The sequence below is a fragment of the Canis lupus genome, chromosome 4 (assembly GCF_048164855.1).
Source record: "Canis lupus baileyi chromosome 4, mCanLup2.hap1, whole genome shotgun sequence".
In the NCBI taxonomy this organism is placed as follows: Eukaryota; Metazoa; Chordata; class Mammalia; order Carnivora; family Canidae; genus Canis; species Canis lupus.
The window spans coordinates 8,015,411-8,037,021 of record NC_132841.1 but is presented as its reverse complement, the minus strand read 5'-3'; the positions used below and the strand labels follow the sequence as shown (position 1 = coordinate 8,037,021).

General features: G+C 41.3%; 1 protein-coding gene across 7 annotated transcripts in view; it reads right to left on the bottom strand.

The window, feature by feature from the left end:
* Positions 1 to 21,611, bottom strand: part of SIPA1L2 (signal induced proliferation associated 1 like 2) — a 212,729-nt gene that overhangs the window by 154,685 nt on the left and 36,433 nt on the right. For 6 of the 7 annotated variants that reach the window (XM_072823065.1, XM_072823066.1, XM_072823060.1 and 3 more), the window contains exon 2: positions 12,031 to 12,079. The gene's annotated coding sequence lies outside the window, so the exon portion shown is untranslated. Of the gene's footprint in view, positions 1 to 7,415; positions 7,525 to 12,030; positions 12,080 to 21,611 lie in introns of all 7 variants that reach the window. The other variant, XM_072823061.1, reaches the window with a different exon arrangement.

Below are 21,611 nucleotides of genomic sequence, written 5' to 3'. Positions count from 1 at the left end.
TACGAGACAGATCCCATCTCAGTGCACTGAAAAAATATTTTTTTAAATTTTTCTGAATGCCAAATAATGTCTATCACCCATAAATGTCTTTGGAAGAGTTGGCTGGCATTTCTGCTGGCTGATGCACTATCTTACATACTCATTCATGTTTTCTTCAAAGCCCTACAATGTGTGAATCATGTTTTAGAGGGACATCAGTTTTGGTCAACAGATTTGTTTTTGTCTTTTGTTTTTATCAAACAGACAACAATTTACTCAGCAAGACTCACTGTCCTGGTGTAAAACTAAACTCTTACCTCTCAGGGTAGAAATGTCATACAAATAGTTTGGCTTTCCCAGTACAGAGGTACCTCTGCCTTAGTCAGGCTGAAGCTAATTCCAGAAAAATTTAATTTGCAAAAGCCAGCCCAAGGCTACCCTGATATAAATTCACTTGATGTGTTAATTTCACACTTTAGAGTCCTCATCCCCTTGGTGGGTGAGTGATCTCAAGTATGTGAAGTAGCACAGGGACTGAATTTACAAGTCATTTGTAAATTTACAAATTTACAAGTAACCTCGGACATCAACCCTCCACACCTGAAGAGAGCCAGAGTTCAGCTTCTACCCTCCTGCCTGCCAGTGGGAAAGCAGGGATTATGACCCAAAACAGCCAGGCTGAGTAAATTATTTTCATTATGCAGAGCTCTTATCACTGGGAACCAGCATCTCATTTAATCAAATCTTTCTTCCACATCTTCTTCTTCCTCTTTTTTTTTTTTAAGATTGTATTTGACAGAGATCAAGAGCACAAGCAGGGGGAGTGGCAGAGGGAGAAGCAGACCCCCTGCTGAGCCCAATGCAGGACTCGATCCCAGAACCCCAGGATCATGACCTGAGCCAAAGGCAGATGTTTAACCAACTGAGCCACCCAGGCATCCCCCCTTCCACATCTTCATACGGAAGGGACAGTTCCAATATGGGAAAATAATGATAGAAATGCAATCAGCTCCAGTTAGATCTAACAGGTACCAAGTACTATGGGCTCCACAGCCAAGAGTACCAAGCCTGGGAACTACACAGGCAAAGAATGCAACCTCTATTTGCCCAGGTCTGTGTTCTTGAAAAGAACTGTGACAGCTTCAATAAAATAAATCCATTAAATGTTCTGGCATAAAAACACTTTATAAAGACCATGAGGTAATGAAATGAGCAATGTTAGAATGCTTTAATATATATATTAAAATATATATACAGAATGTTCACACTCTATAATACAACTACACACGGATACACAGACACACTTAATTCACAGAAAAAAAAAAAGATGATATTATCAGTTTTCATCATTGGGTTTGGGTACTTGGGGTGATTTTATTTCCTTCTTTCTATCCAAATATTATATATGGGATACACATTACTTTTGACAGGGATACCTCTATAAAGCAAAGCTGCCTTTGGATATAAACATAAATATCCTCAATTTATCAGTAAGAAGATCTAGGTCTTACTTTAAATCAGGAAATTGAGTGAGCTGTGATGCTTCTATGGGAAGCTAATCTGTTACAGATATAAGTTGACTCCATCTGTTTATCAGGGGAATAAAAGTTCTGTGATCCAGGGAGGGTAATACCTACGTGTCAGCAAATCCATCTCAAAACAAACTTCATTCCTGTTGAATCCTCCTAATTCCTTCATGACTTTTAATTCCTGCCGACCCCTTTATCTATATTTCACACAGAACTGTTGGCCTTTCAGGGCCCACGGAATTAGCTCAGAACAGAATGATCCCTATATTTTGCCAACAAAGAAACCTCCTTCGAGTTCAAAAGTAAGAGTTCTCCTTGGGACACTCCTGGCATCATGGCAGCCAGCAATCCCATTCCGGGGTCCCACCAAACTGTTTGGATGGAACCCCTTGGCTAACTCAGACCCCAAATCACATTCCCGAACCAGGCAGTTAATAAGACATCAGTAATCTGGTTATTAGTAATTTATAACCAAACAATAACATATGAAAGAAGCTGTTCTTCCCTGTCAATCTTATTCTCCAGTGGTCTTTAATAAATCCCTTGGAAATATAAAATTTAATTCAATCCTCTGCCAATCAGCTAGGGAGGCTAGGGAGTACTCACGATTCCTATTAAAAGGGCATAATTCCATGGTGCCTGGGTGGCTTAGTGGTTGAGAGTCTGCCTTCGGCTCAGGATATGATCCCGGGGTCCTGGGATTGAGTCCCACACTGGGCTCCCTGCAGGGAGCTGCTTCTCTCTCTGCCTGTGTCTCTGCCTCTCTATGTGTCTCTCATGAATAAATAAATAAAATCTTTAAGGAAAAAAAAAGGGGGGCATAATTCCTCAGGAACAGGAAGGTTTTCCAGGGATGGCTTAGTCCTCACAGGAGGGACATCATTGCTTATTAGTCAACGTGGTCGGCAGGAAGAACCTCTAACTCTCCACCGCCTGTGCATCTGGCAGCTGTGGGCAGAAGGGACAGCACTGAGCAGGAGGCTGGCCCAGGCCTGGAGCAGGGTGCGGCCTCCAGCCTTCAGGAGGCTCACTGGCAAGGCCTGGGATCATGATGTAAGGCCTCTCCCACAACAGGCCTCAGACCCAGACTGTGTTGGTGATAAGTTCTAATATCAGCCAGAAATGGAAGCTTCTAAGTAGATATAATTTTTCAAAGGGGACAGAATCATGAGAAGTAAGATTACTATAAAAGTACCAAAATAAAAAGCTATGATATAAGAAATGTAAATTATTCTATTGAAGATATTGGATTTTAGAGCCCAGATATTTAGGAAGAGGAAAAAGAGTAAATAAGAACACTTCTCAAGCTAGAATTTTAATAGATATAAAAGAAGCCTTTTTTGAAGCATGAAGCTTTCATTCATCAAATATTTATTAAGTACATAGCACCTGTCAGACAAACACACCATGACCATTACACATTTGTGCACACATATAAAAGAGTCACTCCCTACATGTACCAGTTCCTGGGAGGTACATCACAATCCCCACATCAGTAAGATAAAGTCAGTCAGACAGAATGAATTCCTGGACCTTTGTGATAAACGCCATAAATGACCTCCTATCCTCACAGATCAGCATCTTTCCAACTCCAAATAATTATTTATCACTGTTAAAAGAGAATAAGGTTTAAGGTAAATTTCAAGAACTCAGCTATGCTTCTTTTAAATGGATTTGCAAATGTGTGTCTGTCACCATGTGACCAGAATAAGGACTCTTATGTTTTAGGCATTTCCTTGCCAGACTCTGACCAGCCCCTCTAATATACCTGCTGTGTCCAAGGAAGCTTACTTATATTATCATCAGTAGGCAAAGCTAACTAGAACATCCATGCAACACAAATGTGAGGCCAACAGCAAAATAATACACTTCACAATTCTTTCAATACACAAGAATTCAAACTGGATCCCATATTCATTATCTTTGAGTTTGGTCCTGGAGTGGGTGAGTCCATAGATCACCTATCCATCCTATGCTCCTCTCTGTCATAGAGACACAACACACAGAGTCTCCAAGAACGTGAAATGGAAAACTAACATGTGTGTCCAGGGTAAATAGCCCCGTTAACTTTCTGGTCATTTCTGCAATGTCTACATTCACTATACATCAGCAGAGGATACCTGTCTTCTCTTTGACTGGCATGTCTTCCATTGTGACTCTGGCTAAGTTCCTCATCATTGCTGGGCTTTGAATGTCTCATCTGTACTATGAGGTTTGGAGCTACAGGGGTGATTCCCAAACATTCAACCGGCACACAGACAACTGCATCAGAATGATCTTGATGAAAATTCCATTTACTAGCTTCCACCTTAACCTACTGAATCAAAGTCCAGGGGCAGGAGAGAAGGGGACACAGGGCAGCATGTGGAGTGGGCCTGGGAATGGATAGTTTGACAAAGGCCAGTGGTGGCTCTTGATATGGAGGTTTGGAAATTATAAACCATTCAGGGCTGAAGGTAAAGGGAAGGCCAGAGTGCCAACCACCTGTTGTGTCCCCATTGCTCCAGCTCCCCTCTGACGCTGGAAGAGAATAACTATGGCATGAACATGGATGAGCAGCAAATCCCCACAGGGGTTTTGGAAAGTATGGGATCTGAGAGAAATACTGAAGAAATGGAGGAAATTGTCCAAATGTAGTTGGGAAAGCAAAAATCTTCCCCTTGACAAGATAGGTCAGGCCAACCCCACAGAGTGACATGAATTCCCAACAGCAAGGAGAATCATTAATTTGTAACACGAGCAGAAAGGAGGAGTTAAAACCCATGGGTATTAAGCCTAAAAGTCATCCAAGATGGCTCAGAGTCTATCCCCTCACTAAGCACTGCCAAAGAAAATCTTTACACTTGGCTAATTGCCTGGTTGTGAATTAGTTTGGGTATGATCTTTATGAAGATGCATACTCTAAAAAGTGAAAGCTATACAGCAGTGATTCTAATATACTGCTCATTATGACATTTTAATGACAGGAGAAACAATAAAGGAAGACAAGAATTATAAATAATATCTAATCTATTATGCGGACACTTTAAGGACATCACATTATTTTACAATGAGAGATTGTTTTTCCATTACAACTATGAGGAACCTCATGTTTCTGCCTCCTAATGGATTGATGCATATTTCTGACAATGGATTAGAACCCAGCAAGTTCTGATGGCTGTTTTAAAAACAAGTTTAAACTAACATTTAAATGGTATGGGTTTTATCTGTTTAATCCTTTTGATAAGCAGAACCAGACAATGGTATCCCCCCAAGGGGAAGGAAAGCACATCTTTTTAAACAGAGAGCAGAGATTCTAGAACAAGAAAATGTTTCACGTGTTCATTCCCCACCCAGCACTATAAAATATGCACATTTCAGTGCATTTTAAGAGGAAAAGGAGAAGAAATAAAAATTAGCAACCGAACAAAGACCTGTGAAGCGATGTGTCTGGAGAGCTGGTACACCAGATTAGAGGTAGGTACACATCTGGCATCACCTGACAGATCGCCAAGCCTCTGCATTTTTAGGCTATTCAGACTCTTTATAAAGAAGAAACAAACAAAAATGCTACACGCCTGAACTGTGAGGCGGGAAAGCCTACTTGTAACTCAGTCCTTGTCAGACCAAATCCAGCAGAGCCTCAAAAGGTTCAATAGCCTTTTTATAAACCTATTGTGTGGATTAGTGCCTAAAAATAGTATGGTTCAACAGGCAGATCACACCGAGGAATAATTCCTATATACTCAACTGCCAAACAACAGACAAAGGAATGGCAAAGAACAACAAACATACTTGTGGGCAGCACAGAAGCCCCTGCGGTCGCCCCCTCCATGGATCCCTCTGGGTTCCCGACCTTGTCTGAATACCCAGGGACCCACTGAACCATTCCAACCTAGACGGGAGAGACCGAGGTGAGGGGGTGGACAAGAGGGCACAGATTCTACAGGATTCTAGATTCTACAGTACTCATGGCTACTTTCAAGAGATTGCATTCACCTCACCAAAACAGACATGACTGACAGTGCTAATGACACGATGGTAACAAAGGAATATAGACCTTCCAGGTCTCCCCTAAACTAATGCAAAATTTTCCGTCTCCCCTGCTTATCAACATCAGCTGGGAAGGCTCAAAAAGAGCTGGGAAATTCAGTCACAAATCAGTTGCTAAATATCAGTTTTAGAAATCAGGCCCTGGTATTCTGAAAAGCTTCCTAGGTGATTCGGATGGGTAGCAAAGAGTGAAAACCACTGCTTACAACAACAAAGGCTTTTAGGCCAAGTTAAGTCCACAGCCCAGGTCAGAGGCAGGCAAGATAAGCCAGCTGGGAAAGGGTAAGCATGAGGCACTCCACTTGCAAAGGTCCGGTCACCAAGATGCCACCAGTACTACATTCCTAGACACCATTCCTGGAAAGAACAAAAGTCAACTTACAATGGGCTACTATGAAATAGTCAGATAAGATCATAAGAGTAAAAAATCACAACCTCAGTTTTAATAATACTTAATCCCCAATTTGAACTTACTGTTTACTTTTCCTTCTCTCATTATATTTACAAAAAAGAGACTCTACCATGGATTTTTATGGCGGAGACAAGATGAAGCCAAGATGGGAGAAGAAATAATAGTGTCTTACCAACAGATTTCAGTTGGTTTTTCAGATAAAATTGAAGGGAGATAAATAAAACAACAGATCAGTTGTAATAAGCACTGTCTCGCTGAATTCAGATTAAAATCTTACAACAGATTATTGTATCCTTTTAGCCAATATCGAAACTGGCCACATAAAAGATTAAGGAAATTGCCCAGGTGACATTAAGCTAATAATCTGACAACCTGGGTGGCAAACTCTGTCACTGACCAAATTTAAAATAAAGGTTCTTTTGCCTTCTTGTCACTAACTCATACTATTTGCACAAGCTCATTTGCCAGATGTTTTTGTGCAAATCCATGGGAGTCAGCACAGACTCAGGCTAAGAGCCAGGTGCTTACATGCAAGTGCCCTGGGCATCTCTGTCCTTGGAGCACCTATGTCCACAGGGCAGGGTAGACAGTCACGGGAGCCATTCATGTTTAAGGAGAACATACCTGCCAAGGGCTTACAACAAGCCTTAGAATAGAAAAGTGCCCACAGGTGCTGGCTACTATTATCACTATATTGAGTGTAAGAGAAAATCAAAGAATCTGATCTCAGAAACATGTTCACAATTGTTAAGTAATTAAATATAAAAACAGCGTGTTTCACTGCACATGTAGACTCCAAATAAACTGCCTTATACAAGCAATGACTGCCATGACTTCATGTCACTTGTGCCTCAAGGTGTGGAGGGGACCAGAAGACCTCAGATCCTACAACATCCCAGACCGCAGAAACGTGGGAGGTATAAGGACGGTCTAAGTTTGGAAAGACACCCAGTACGTGATGGATCGTCTCCACCTCTATCAGACACATGGCTAATTACCATAGAATTGCTTCTCTCGAGGAAAAACAGTTATTTTAACTTTAGAAAGTCTTAACATTATCCATTGTTCCTCATTAGCTTCCTTTATAAAATCTTCCACCCATATTTCCTCCAGAGAAATGTTTAATAAAAACAAACAAAGGAAAGAAAATACAACATGCTGAGATGTAAGTTACCAACTTACAATGCGTTTTGTGCAAGAGCCCTGCTGGCATTCAGGTTCATGAACTAAGAAGCACATTAGTGGCTTTTCAGTAAGGGAGCATTCAGAATTATGTCTTTATAATATGAGACTTCAAATGTTTCCCAAATAATAACTCTCCAGAAGACTTTTGCAAAGCTGGACATCGCACTGTAAACATTTTAAAATGGAATTCCTAATATACTGACTTTACTATTCATCCCATTCACCTTTCAGAGGTCATACGGAACTAAGCAGCCACTTGAGGTAAAGATTCAACCAACCAGGAAAAGGTCCAGCTTTCATGACGCTCAAGGGTTAAGTGAGTTTTGAGAGGCTTGCTACTTCAAGTGGGTGCTGGGGCCATGGTCAGGTCACTCCTTCAACATTTATCTGAGAATCAGAACATACAATGATTTGTTTCTGATGATTCTTATACACATTGAGGTTTTGCTAGGATTCTATTTGGTCTCACACAACATCAAATGTTTATCTTTGTGAATGATAGATATACGGTATCAGTGTAATTGTACCAATTCTCCTTGTTGATTCTTCTCAGAAAATAAGACCCCATCTTGAAATCTCTGTAAGATGAGGCTAAACAGATGGTATAGCCTTCTCCAAAAGGCACCTGCCTTTGGGGCATTTCCAAAGAATGAGGTCTGAGGGCCCACCTCCCCCCAGATCTGTAACTGACTAGCTGACTAACCCTGAGCACATCATTTGACCTCCCCGGGCCCCAGCTTCCTGGTCTTTAAAATGTGGATAGTAACACCTACTTCAGAGAACTCCTGGGAGATTAAATGGGATAGGTGAGGTACTAAAATAATATCTACCACATAGTGGTAACATTAAATAAATAATTGCAATAATGTACTAGAATAATTACTGAGAAGAGGAGAATATGGCCTGCAAATATACTGCAGATGAAACTGTCTGCCACATTCTATCATAAAGTCCCTTTCATGCGATTACATTGATCAGGGTTACATTTTGGGAAAAATCATTTGTAATATAATGGACACAAAGCACATTGTCATTTATTTGACTACACAGAACCTAATGGCAAAAGAAATTGGAAAAAGAAAAGGAAAAGAAATCCCTAGCTATCACGAAAAGTGTATCTTAACTGTGAGTTAAGAAAAATAATCCCCCCCGAAAAAAAGAAAATAATCCCTACCATAATAAATGATAGGTTTGTAAAAAACAAAGTAAAATGATGATTCACAAAACAAAAAGAAAGAAAGAAAAATAATCCCAAGTAAAAAGCTGTTTTAAGTGTGACTGGCATCAATCAGTCCAGAAGAAACCAGAGCCCTGTATCTATCACATTAAGCACCAAATCCTACTTTGCTCAAGTGATGGGCTCCAGAGAGTCCTCCCAGCCTTGGGAGGAGAAGGAGAAGGAAGGGGAACAATCAGCAGGACTGTCCCCAGTGCAGGAGGAGAAAGGATGGCTCCATGAAGATCTTGCTCAGCCTGCCCTATACAGGATGACCTCACCAAATTCTCATACCCTATATGATCAGACACAAATTCATCATATCATCTATTTCCACACGTTTTTGTGCTATGAATAAAGTGCACTAAAACGTATGTGTTCATCCATTCAAACACATGTAGTAAGTGCCTACGACATGCCAGCCAACCTGATGGGTGCAGAGATCCATGGTCAACTCAGCTCACTAGTATTTCCCTAATATTTAATGATTACACCAATCATACCTCTTATTAGAACTATTTGTAAACACTTCTTTCTTCCCTGTCAGATTATAAACTCTCGAAAGGAAGGGCCAAATTTAATCATCTTGTTTCCCTTGGCTCCTAACAGAGTGCTCCACGAATAGATATTACCCAATAAATGTTCACTGAACTAAATCACTTCCAGTATGCATAGAACGGGAGAATCCACAGCCTCCCTCCTGTGAGTTCTTCAGATCTTAAAAATCCTTTGTCTGAGGTGACTAACCCTTTTTAAACCTGGCTGACCGTGGGATGCAAAATGGAACATTTTGAAACAAAATCTGGAAAATGTCTGTGCTATCCCATGAATATAAGCAGCAAAAATGAAGTTAAGGGAGAAGTGTGAGATCACCCAAACATTTTATAAATAGACCAGTACGTTTCCCAGTGACCAAGTGCTTAAGTAGATGATCAGGCACCATCACAGTTCAGCCTTAATCTTAACATCCTGAGCCTGGCAACGGAAGGTACACTGCTACTGGAAGTAAGCAAATGGCATCCACCCCAGTGTCCTTCCCTAGGTAGAGACATCTAAGGAAGTATGAGGTCTCTGCAGAACTTGGGCAGGACAATGAGAAATGTATCAGTCTGCGTACACTCTAAGCAAATCGAGATAAACTGTGGCCCCTTCTGAGGTCCACTAGAGACTTAGAATATCATTGGCCTTACATAATTGACCTAAAAGAAAAAAGGACAGGATTGAAAGGAAGCCTAGCACCCCCTGCCAATACTTATCCTGATTCCTAAAAGTCACAAGGTTGAAGGTAAAGCTGAGAACAGGGAGGAGGAATAAGATACTCCTTTCTTTTAAGATTGTATTTATTTATTCATGAGAGGCACAGTGAGAGAGGCAGGGACATAGGCAGAGGGAGAAGCAGGCTCCCTGCAGGAAGTCTGATGTGGGACTCAATCTCAGGACCCCGGGATCATGACCTGAGCCAAAGGTAGACACTCAACCACTGAGCCACCCAGGTGACCGATACTCCGTTCTAATAAGAAAACACAGGGGCACCTGGGTGGCTCAGTTGGTGAAGCATCTGTCTTCAGCTCAGGTCAGGATCACAAGGTCTTGGGATCAAGCCCCACATTGGGCTCCCTGCTCAGCGGTGAGTCTGCCTCTCTCTCTCTCCCCTTTCCTGACACACACACACACCACACACACACACACACTCATGCCCTCTAATCTGTCTCAAATAAATAAAATCTTTTAAAAAGAAGAATAAGAAGATGTCTAAAGAGTTAATTCTTATCAGAAACCTGAAGGCTGAAATATACACCATGAGATCAGTATGATACCAGCTATCCTGGAAAATCCTATTCATCTTTGTTAGGACTAGAATTTGGAGCTCAGCCCAAATTTTTCTTACTAATCCCTTAATGATAATAATTGATTTCTCCCACAGAACAAGTCTTCTGATCCTCCGATAAACAGGCGGCTAAGCCTTCATGAAGGCTAAATAAATCCTAATTTCACCAATGGGAAAATGAGAAGACCAAATGGTAAAACCATCCCTCTAAGATTATGCAACAAGTCAGTGATTAAACCAGTGTAGCACCTCCTCAGTTCTGAGGCTCTTACAGAATATATAGGTTTCAAGCAATGTACTCTTTACATATAAAATCTATGTGAGAATAATGGTCCTTGCACAAGAGAAAATAGAAGAACCAAAGCTAATGAGCTGTAAAGATTCGTGATGGCCCCTTTACCTGGGCTGTAAGCATAACCCATGTTAGAATAGCATCTGAAATAGATTTACAACTCAGGAAAAAAGCCTAGCTGGTACAGAACAGCCACAGCAGAGCACAACACAGCACGACATTACTCCACACTACACTCTTCAAGAGTTCGTCTGGGTTCACATCAAAAGCAACTCAATGGTTTTAAAAAAGAAAAAAACAGATGGTAACCAAGAATTTGCAAGAAATACTTATATCAAAAAAAATACTTGTTATCATGTCACAAAGGACTAATAACCAGAATAAAGAAGTTTCCAAAAAATATCAGTGCATGTAATAATTTCAAAGTGGGCAAAAAAAAAAAAAAAAAAAAAAATAGTGGCCAATAAAGGTACCTAATGTCAATACTATTTTTTTTTTTAAAAATTCAATATTAAAATAATGAAAGAGTTTTTACATTAAAATCAGAAACCAGGGCAGCCCGGGTGGCTCAGTGGTTTAGCGCCACCTTCAACCCAGGGCCTGATCCTGGAGACCCGGGATCAAGTCCTGTGTTGGGCTCCCTGCATGGAGCCTGCTTCTCCCTCTGCCTGTGTCTCTGCCTCATTCTCTCTCTCTCTCTCTCTCTGTCTCTCATGAATAAATAAAATCTTTAAAAAAAAAATCAGAAACCAAATAATGAGATTACTTACAGCTGGTGCCAGCTAGAGGCTCACTCCTGAGTCATGGATGGAATCCTACATGGGCACAACTTATCTGAAAGGCAATCTAGCAATCTCTGCCAAAATTTTAAGTGTAAGTGCCCTCATCCAGTAATTCCATTCCCAGGAATTTATCCTAAAGAAATAGTTGTATATATCTGTATCTGTATCTATATAGATATAGATACACATACAAGCATTCTATTAATAAGAGCCAGGCGCTGACAAGTACCTAAACATTCTTCAACAGGGATTAAATTATAGCATAGCTACACATGAAAGTCAATTCATGATTAAAAAGAATAAGGAGGAACTACCTAAATGTTGACAACGAAAAGACAAGGGCCACTCAGTGCAGGGCACCCCACCACCCAGGACGGCAGCCTGTGTGCAGCCCTGTATCCCCACCATACTACATTCACATTGTGTCCCTTTAATCTAAGGGGCACCCCATGTAGAGATACAAACCAATTCCAAGATTCATAGCCTTTCCAACACATTGAGAGCATGCTCACTGGAACCTGCTAGTCACCCCTTCTGAAATCCCCAATTTTGGCAATTCCCAAGTCAAATGGCTTTTTTTTTTTTTTTTTTTTTTTTCAAATGGCTTTTTAAAGCAATGCTCACCTATGCATGTGGTGGAGTGAAAAATCAGAACATGCCATCCCGAAGCCAAGGGAAACAAAACCTATTTTTAAAAACACCATTCATGGGACACAGAAGCCCAAATTTAAAACTTTAAGCAAAGGTTTAGGGTGTGGTTGGGGGGCAGGCTCACCTCTCAGGGAGAATAGCAGGCTTCAGCTCACAGGACCAGGAGCAAGAACCTACAAGAGAAGAGAGAGGTCCAGTTCAGACTCACAGAAAAACTCTTGGTCCGCAGTTCATAAAGCATGGTCCCAGGGTGCCCCCAGAGTCTCAAGGACCTTCCAGGGGTCTACCAGGTTCAAACCATTCTCACAGAAAAACACATAATTTCTCTTTCCTGTGCTCCTCTCATTGGGGCACAGCGGAGTCTTCTGAGGCCAAGGAGCACGACACAGCACAAAGACTTGAGAGTCTGGCTGTATTCTCTCCAGCCAGGTATTAAAGAGATGGAACTGGAGGGGATTATGTTGTGTGTGATCAGCCAATTGGAGAAAGACAAGGATCATATGGTCTCACTCATGTGGAATACAAAATACAGTGCAGAGGACCATAAGGGAAGGAGGGGAACCTGAGTGGGGAAATATTAGAGAGGTAGACAAACCATGAGAGACTCCTGACTCTGAGAAACAAATTGAGGGGGAGGGGAGTGGGGGGATGGGGTGACTAGATGGTGGGCATTAAGCAGGGCACACAATGCGGTGAGCACTTGTGTTACATGTTGGCAAATTTAATTCAATTAGTTAAAAAATAAAAAAAAATAAAAAAATGTAAAACAATGCCATTCTGCTTGTTAATATTTTGTTGTTTTGGAAAAGAGTGATTTTCATAAAACACGTTATTTATGATAAAAGGTAAAGGGCTTACTGCCATGTTTCATTAATTAATAACTATTTTTAAACTTCTCAATTTTAATCCTGGTATCACAAACATCAGTAGAGATAAGCTACATAATAAAAAGCTCTCTGGGGTCTGTAAATCCTCAGTAAGTTTTACAGATGTCAAGGGGGGGAGGGTCTAAGACCAACATTTGGACAACTGCTAGTCTAGGTGTCTATGTTTGGTACTAAATTCTGTTAAAATGCATATATTTTCAATAATAAGGGGAGTGCACAATACTGGATATGCAGCAGTGACTACGTACCATGCGCTCCACTAGATACTTTCCATGTTATTTCCAAAACTACTATCACTTACACACAAAAATGACCTCTTTTGCCTCCCAGATGAAGAGACTGGTACTCTAAGAGATTATCTGCCCACAGGGAATCACCCAGAATAAGGTGTGAACTCAAGGCCGCCTGGCTCCTAAAATCATGATCTTTTACTACATCATTTCTAAAAAAAAGTAATTAGAAGAATTTCTGCTGACTGAACTGAAGCCAGGCACACCACGGCCTGCACTCCTTCTCAACATAATGCAGACTCAACACACAACAGTGTGAGGTGCACAGCTTGGATGAGATGGCATCAACATGGCTTCTCTAATTCCTGCCAGAGATCTGCACTCCACTCCCTACAAAAGACAGACCCCAACAAGTGGAGTGTGCCATGACAACTGGGTTTATGCTTGTGGTCCCAGCAGAGTATTAACAATGACCCTCTCATCCAAACGGTCACCAATTACAGAGCCACCTACCATTGGCCTTGGCTCGAAAAAGCCTACCTTTCTCAATCTGTCTCCATTTTAATGAAGTATTCAAACAGTTGAAGAAATGTGACTATTACTGGTCCCTCACTGTAGCTGAATTTAGGATTGAATGTACCTACAAAGGAAGGGAGGGAAATTCTCATTGACTTTACTCATGGAGCCAATATAGTCAATTCTAAGCTTAAAAATCTAAAGCATCATATGGCAAATCCCTCAATAAACCTGAACATGGAATTACCATATAATCTAGTAATTCCACTTCTGGATATGTACCCAAGAAGACTGAAAGCAGGGTTGTGAAAAGATATCTACACACCCATGTTCACAGCAGCATTATTCACAATAGCTAAAAGGGGTAAGTAACCCAAGTGTCCATCAACCAATGAATGGACAAACAAAATATGGTAAATCTATATGATGGAATACTACTTAGCTTTAAAAATTAGGGAATTACAACACATATTACAACATGGATGAACCCTGAGGACATGATGCTCAATGAAATAAACCAGTCACAAAACAATGAATACTACAGGATTCCACTTATAGGAGGTACATACAATAACCAGCTTCACAGAGACAGGAAGTAGAGTGGTGGCTGCCAGGGGCAGGGGAATGGGGAGTTAGTGTTTACTGAGAAAAAAGCCTCTGTTTGGGATGATGAAAAATCTCTAGAGACAGATGGTTGCACAACAATATGAATATACGGTAGCTACTGAACTACACACTGAAAAATAGTAAAATTTATGTTATGTATAGTTTAACACACACACACACACACAAAAAAAAAAAACACCAAAGTATTTATCAAAAAGATTTCCCAACATTAAGTAATTAGAAAAAGACTATGTTATTGGGCATCTTATCTCACATCCTTGTTTCAATCTTCACTAGTTTATTAAATCCAACCAAGCATTCATCCACTCGGTCATGTTCACTGACACCTCTCAGTTTCCAGCTCCTGAGATAGGAATGCCTGAAAAAGAGCCTCAGGGACTCAGACACAGCGCCAAAAGGCAACCTGGAAAGGCCTACATAGGAGACACAACCATACTTAAATGATAAATGTTGCTTGCACACAAAGCATGAACTTGTACCAAAAAAAAAAATGTAAGTCCTCTAAAGTATCGATATTTTTCAAAGTTTTAGGAACCTATTTTTTTTTCCTCTCAAGAGGCTTTCTGGTTTTCTACATTTTTTTAATGCTGATACATTATAAAGCCCTCAACTTTAATTTATGAAGTAAGTCTTTAAAAGTCCTATTGATTAAACAGTTTGTGTTTCACAACTAAATATTTTATGGTTAATTTCTCTTCTCCAGCAGAGACCCTTTAAATGATGTTGTAATATCCCCTACACAATGAACACAACTCCGTAAGAGGTGCTTTTCCTTCCTTTGATACAGCAAACATCCTGTAAACAATCTATGCCCCACTCTTTTAACTCACTGCCTTTGTTTACTGACAGGAAAGGAGACTACAAATCCTCCAAGTGGCACTAAGGGCCTCCTTCATTTCCTACGAAGCAGGTGGTTTAGATGAGGCAACTAACTGGCTATTGTCTTTTGCCTTGTTTTCACTTTAGAGGAGAAAATGAGTAAGCTTTCAGTGGACCATAGTCCTCTCAAACAGCCAAACTTGGGACTGTGGGCCGTCTTGCAGAGAGCGGGTCAGGGAAAGGCAAGACGCTCTCCTGTTCCCCAGTCCACGGCTGAGAGGAGGCGACTCACACTTCAATAGGGAGCTCAGCCAGAAAGCCAGATTTGCAGGCAAAGAGAGGCCTGGCCCTTTGTTCCCACCAGCAGGTTCTTCAGCTGCTTTCCCAGTGACACAGGGTTCTGAGAGAGTGAAGGCAAATATTTACTTTCCACCAAGAAGAATAAAAATATTCCATCCAGCTCAAAGTCATTATTTCTCCAGTGTTAGGGTAGGCTCGCTAGTATTCAAGAAAAGCATCAGAAAAAGGCTAGTTTTTGTGATTTATTTTAAAACTAAAAAGGCCTTTCAAAATAATGACAGGTTTCCAAGAGGCTAAGTCCTAAGCACTAATTTTCTGTGAACTCAGGCAACATACATGAGAAATACCTGCCTGTCTCCCCCGACCCACCCTGCCTCTCCACCCCACCACAGCCCAACATTCTGGGCCAACAGGCTGGCCACAGTTCCTGCACCAAATCTAGGAACCACATCCCATGCATCATTATTGGGCCCAGGGGTGCACAGCTGGAATCCTAACCCAGCCCTCACCTACTCCACAAGGATATCCACACCTCAGGAGACAGGGCTTCTAGAAGCATATAACCTAATACAGAATTGGCACCAGATTCAAACAGCCAGTCAACTCCTAGAGAGAGTCTGGGATCACAGAGGATTCTGCAGATGAACACCATCTGCTCCAGGAAATGCATTCTGGAAAGCAGTATACCTGTCCCGCCCAGTGTTCAACAGCACTGACCGCTCACCAGCACTAGTCATCAGGCTTTACTAACTCAACCAGTTGCACATAGACACACAGAGACGAAGGGTCTGTTAACTGTTTCTAGTGTATTCAAAGGTCTGTTTTTATGCAGATGTCTAAATCACAGACAAGATGTCAGCTCAAGCCTCAAGCAAATGACCAACTACTCTAAAGAGTGTTTTCGTTATGAATCAGGTCAGCACAACGTAAAACTCTCAACATAGATAGTCATGTGGTTTCACTGCAGACACTTCCTTTTGATTTCAGTGTGGCGTGACACAGTACGTCACTGGGGGGGGGATTCTGGGGGAGTTTTGGTGGCTGCTATATATATATATTTAAATTACAGTAAGAACATTTATCACAAGATTTATCCTCTTAACAAATGACTAAGAGCACAATACAGTATTATTAACTTAATAGGCACAGTGTTGCACACACAGCAGATCTCTAGAAATTATCCATCTTATATAAAAGCAACTTTATACCTTTTTGAACGGCAGGCAACTCTCCATTTGCCCCCTGCCCAGTCCCTGGGAATCACCACTCCACTCTCCGTTCCCATGGGTCTGATTATTTTTAGATACTTCATGTTAAGTAGAATCATGGAGCATTCTCCTACTGTGACTAGTTTATTTCACTTAGTATAACATCCTGATAACTTTATCCTTGTCACATATAGCAGGATTTCCTCTTGTTTACAGCTGAATAATATTCCTTTGTGTGTGTGTGTGTGTGTGTGTGTGTGTGTAGAGAAAGAGAATATATGTAGTGTGTGTGTATATATAGACACACACACTGGCATTCTTTTTAAGTCAGGTAGAAATAAGAGGGGTTCTGCAAATAGAGCCCCTTCAAAGTTATTTTAACACTTGATAAATATTTACTTAGCACCTCTAGCATCCAAACACTTTACTAAATGACATCCATATTAAGACATGGTTCTTGTCTGCTAAAGTTTACTGTCTAATGGGGGGAGCCAGCTTTAACACAAGTAAATGGAACAGAGCATCAATGGGATGTAATGGCTGAAATCTCTAATGGGGTACTGTTGGGGCATCAGGGAGGAAGAGGCCAAATGTTACCCAGGAAGAGAGATAGGGAAGAAAAAGTTTTCTACAGCAGGGAAAATTGGAGTATTTGAACCATGACAAAGGTGTGAGAAGTAGCAGGGAGAGTCCCATCCTCTCATATCTGTCAGCACAGTACAAAGCTATTGGAGTTTCCAGTAGCCCCCCCCCCACCCATCCCTGGCCCAGGGTGAATCAAAAAGAATCTAGAACTTGGATGCCTCCCCACAGCTTTTAGAGCATTCCATCAGCCCCTGCAATGCCATACCACATACAGCATCCCACGAACCCTACAGCACCAGTACCTCATAAGTGTTCATCAGCCCTATAACACCACAGCTCACAGGGCATCCCATCAGCCCTCCTACACTCTGCTCATGTCAAGACTCTAGAATCCAGGAGGCTCGGGACAAGGTTCACACTACAGATCCAGCACGAAGCACTATGTTCTGCACTTCAAAAGCACCCAGTTAATATTTTCCCAAGAAAGAAGGAAGAGGAAAGGGATGAAGGGAAAGGGGGAAGAGGGAAAAGAGAGGGAGAGGAAGGGAAAAAAGACTGGCTCTCTGTGGAGACTTGAAAGCCGCAGAGAATGAGAACATGGGAGACCAGCACAGTATGGAGAACACAGTACCATCTGCTGAAAGAAAGAACACAGGCACTTCTAAATGTGATTCCCACAGAACAGGCTGAATGATAAGAAATTGCCGCTGCACTGCCATTTTTTACCTGTAGAAGCAGTAATTTCATGTGATCCAGCCCTAACATAGGATCCTCCTCTGTGAGCTAGGGTAAGCTCATTCCATGCCTATCCATGCTTATGCCATGCCTATCTCTATGATCGATCACTTACTTTGGGACCATGCTAGCTTTATCGTTTCTCTTGTGCCCAAATAGCTAGCTGCCACATCAATGCCCCTCCACCATCTCTAACTCACCATGCAAAAAGCAGTTTGCATCCTTCCTGCCAAGCCTCCCCTTCCACGCGTGCTCTGTACCTCAGCTAACAGGTCTGATCTCCCTGCACATGCTCTCTTCTTGCTGCCATGAGCCATGGCAGCTGCAGGGTCTGCCTGCCCAGCACGCCTGGCCCACACTCCCCTCTTCTGCCTCTTGTGAAGACCCTTCCCTGTCCCCTACAGAATGCTGGCCACGGGGCCATTGGGGGCACAGCCTCCCCTCACCCTCACAGGTGCCTAGTTCCATGTCCAGAACCAAAGCACAGTTGTCTACATCTCCCCTGGACAGCACAGGGGGCTTTGGCTACAAGGGCTAAGCTAGGAGGAGGTGAGCTCTGATGAATGGCCACCATCTTGCTGATGGCTGAGCTGAAGGACTCTGCAAAGCACAGTCAAGATAGAGAGGAAGAGTTTCTGTGGCCATGTGAGACCCCTGGACCCAATAACGTCTAAAACACGCTACTTCTAGATGCTTCAGTTACCTGAGAATTATCTTTCCTTTTTTGCTTAAAAAAAGTTTTTGTGATTCATAACCAACAGTCCAGATGAATTACCTATGCAAAACAGTGTTGTGTAGGACTTCAATTTCAAAACAGCCTTCAACTAATTCCCCAAGACAGCCTTAGTCATGATATCCATAGGATCTTTCCCAAATAAATAAGCGCTACAGTTCCCATCACCTGAAATACTGTCATCCTTCACAGTCTCAGAGAAAGGCCTTCACTCCGACAAAACTTTCTCAGACATTTCCAGTTGAAAAAAGTTTTAAAGAAAAGCTTCCTAGACAGACAGTGTCTCTTGCACTCTGCTAACCCCAGAGACCAATCCTTATACCTTTTGTTCTGATATTTTTCGGTCAGTCCCAAAGATGATGATTTATTTATAGATGTCTGCCGCCCTCAGTTGGGAATTCTTCATGAGCAGAGGCCTGAGGCTTAAAGGTCATCAATACACAGTTGGTGGAATGCATCATCCTAAGCAGGCAAGCATCTTGTATTCGGAAACCTTGGCTGGTGATGATGTCACTGTTCATTCTAAGTCTGTAGCCCTTTCCATAAACTTATTTTGTTAATTTTTCTTTGAACTCCTCCGAGTAAATAACTAAATTTCTGTCACTGTTGAGATGTCCTTGATGTGGTGTAGAAAACACTCTGGGTTCCCTCACTATTTCCCACAAATGAGATAAGAATGACTCCTGGGAACCAGTACATCCTTGCTAAATTAAGCTAGAAACCTTTAACTATTCCTCAGTGACCACAAAGTCCAAACTTGCAACCAAGGCAACCAAGCACTGGCAGTCTCTCCAATCGACTCTTCCCAGCTTCTTGTCCTGCCATGCTTGCTCACACACCCACATAGTGGTTTTCAGACTTGCTTCAGTAGAGGATAGAGCAGTAAAAAAGTCTAATATTGTTCAGTGAACACCCACCCCCCTCTTCTACCCACTGTGTAACACATGATGAATAGTGAATATAATTTTAGTATGAAAACTGGGAACATTTTTATTAGCAGAAAGATGTGTGTGGTGAACTCACATGCATCACCACTAGCTGACCTATCCAGGAGAGGGAAAGAAAAAAAAAAAAAAAAAAGGATGTTGAACTTGCCACACAGTTGATATGTGTCCTTCCACTCACCAGTTTGCTTTATCATCTGCATGAGGACAAGCAAAATTTAACAAATAAGAAAGTATCATTCCTTAATGTGGTGGTTTGTTATAAGAGCTGAAGACTGATTCAACCTTAGGAGCACCCATGATCCATTGGCACAGATTCAGAAACCTGTGGTATCCTACACTCTCTACAGGTTGAACAAAGTTCTAATGCAACAATGTTATGGTTTTAAGACTGGGGGATCCTCTATTATATACTTGAAACCCTGTTCATTAAGTCAATCAAGAAAAGAAAGTTTGAAACATACTTCACAAATTTAAGTAGATTCCCTATTTTAAGGAGAGCTGCTAATAGCAACCATAATAAACCTGAAAAGCCTAAATCCACACAGATGACTACCATAAAAGGTAAAATACCCCAACTAAAGCCTTGCTAGTAATGCTATCTCTATTTTCTGACACTGAAACGGACAGAGCCCGTGACCAGAGGCATTTCTTGAGTCATCCTTATATATCACTTACAAAAAATGCAAAATGAAAATCTATGATAAGCCAGGTAAACCAGACAACAAAAATGAGAAAGAGAAAGTGTACTGGTATGGATTTATCTATTGTAGGCTTGACCACATCCAGAACAGAAGAAAGAAATCTGACAGTGCAGAGTTACAAAATAACTATGCTATCTCCTTTGAAGGGGAAGATGGGGGGAAGTATCCCAGCTAATATGTATCAATCATTTACTAAATAGTAAGTGGTATTTCATTTCAACCCCATTACTTCACTTTCTTCAGATTTTAAACATTGCGTATCTACTCAACTGAAATCCAGATCTTTATTTTATATATATAAATGTAGAAAAGGTGAAGCTAACTTCTGTAACTGATCCACAAAGTGAGGGAAAGATACAAATAAGCCATTTGAAATTCAGGAAGAGAAAATAACCTTTATCCATCCATTTAGGTTATCAGCTATTTAGGTTATTCAAGAAAATGTGCCTTCCATCAGTTTTCTCAGTACCAATATATTAGACCTTTAGGTGACAGTTCTATAAATACAGTCAGCATCCTAGTCTAGAAGCTACTGCTTATTTTCGAGCTAAGCACCCCATGGTCATCAGTGAAAGAAGATATTTTACAACCTCCTCTCTGGAAGTGGTCACCCTATCATGGCAAAACACCACTAGCCTCATCACACAAGCACAGATGAAGAGATCCAGTCTCTTAAGTCAGGGGCAAAAATGAGACGGACCAAAGGTTAGGAACTTCGAAACAATGGAAAGAATAATCATCTCCTGTAATGTCCTCTCTTGTCCTCCCAATAGTCTTCCCACTCCCAAGAAGGAGCCCACAGCTTGACACCTGTAGCTGTGTGCACACACACAAGAGTAAAGTACAGCAATGAAAACACAGAGAACAAAGGAGGAAGAAAGGGAGTCTAGAAGAGTCTTTTTCCATCACAAAGTTCTCTTAATCTTAATTAACCTAACAAGGGTAAAAAGCAGAGTGAAGAGGAAGTGAAGGTGTGCTGATACTGAACATGCAAATCATAGGCCTTCCAGAAATGACGAAAAACAAAGATGCAGGTTGGTAATAATACCGCTACTGACTTGCAAACACTCCATAAATGCCTGATGAACTGAATGAAAAGATTTCACTGGCTCCAAGTTAGGAAAGCATGATGAGCAAAACTGGAAAAGGTGGTACCTTTAATCTATAAAAACAATACCAGTGATAAAAAGAAAACTAGAGAACAGAGTTGGAATGGCATTTCAAAACAAAAGGCCAACATGAAAAGAAGATAATATACTTAGCTTGGCTTCATCAGCTATTCCAGAAAACTCCCACGTAAAAGCAAAACACCAATAAAGTATTTATTAATATCTTACCAGACATTTTCATTTTATCCAGACCAGTACATCATCTCCAGAATGCCTCTACAACTGGGGATTCCTAATGGAAGAGCAGT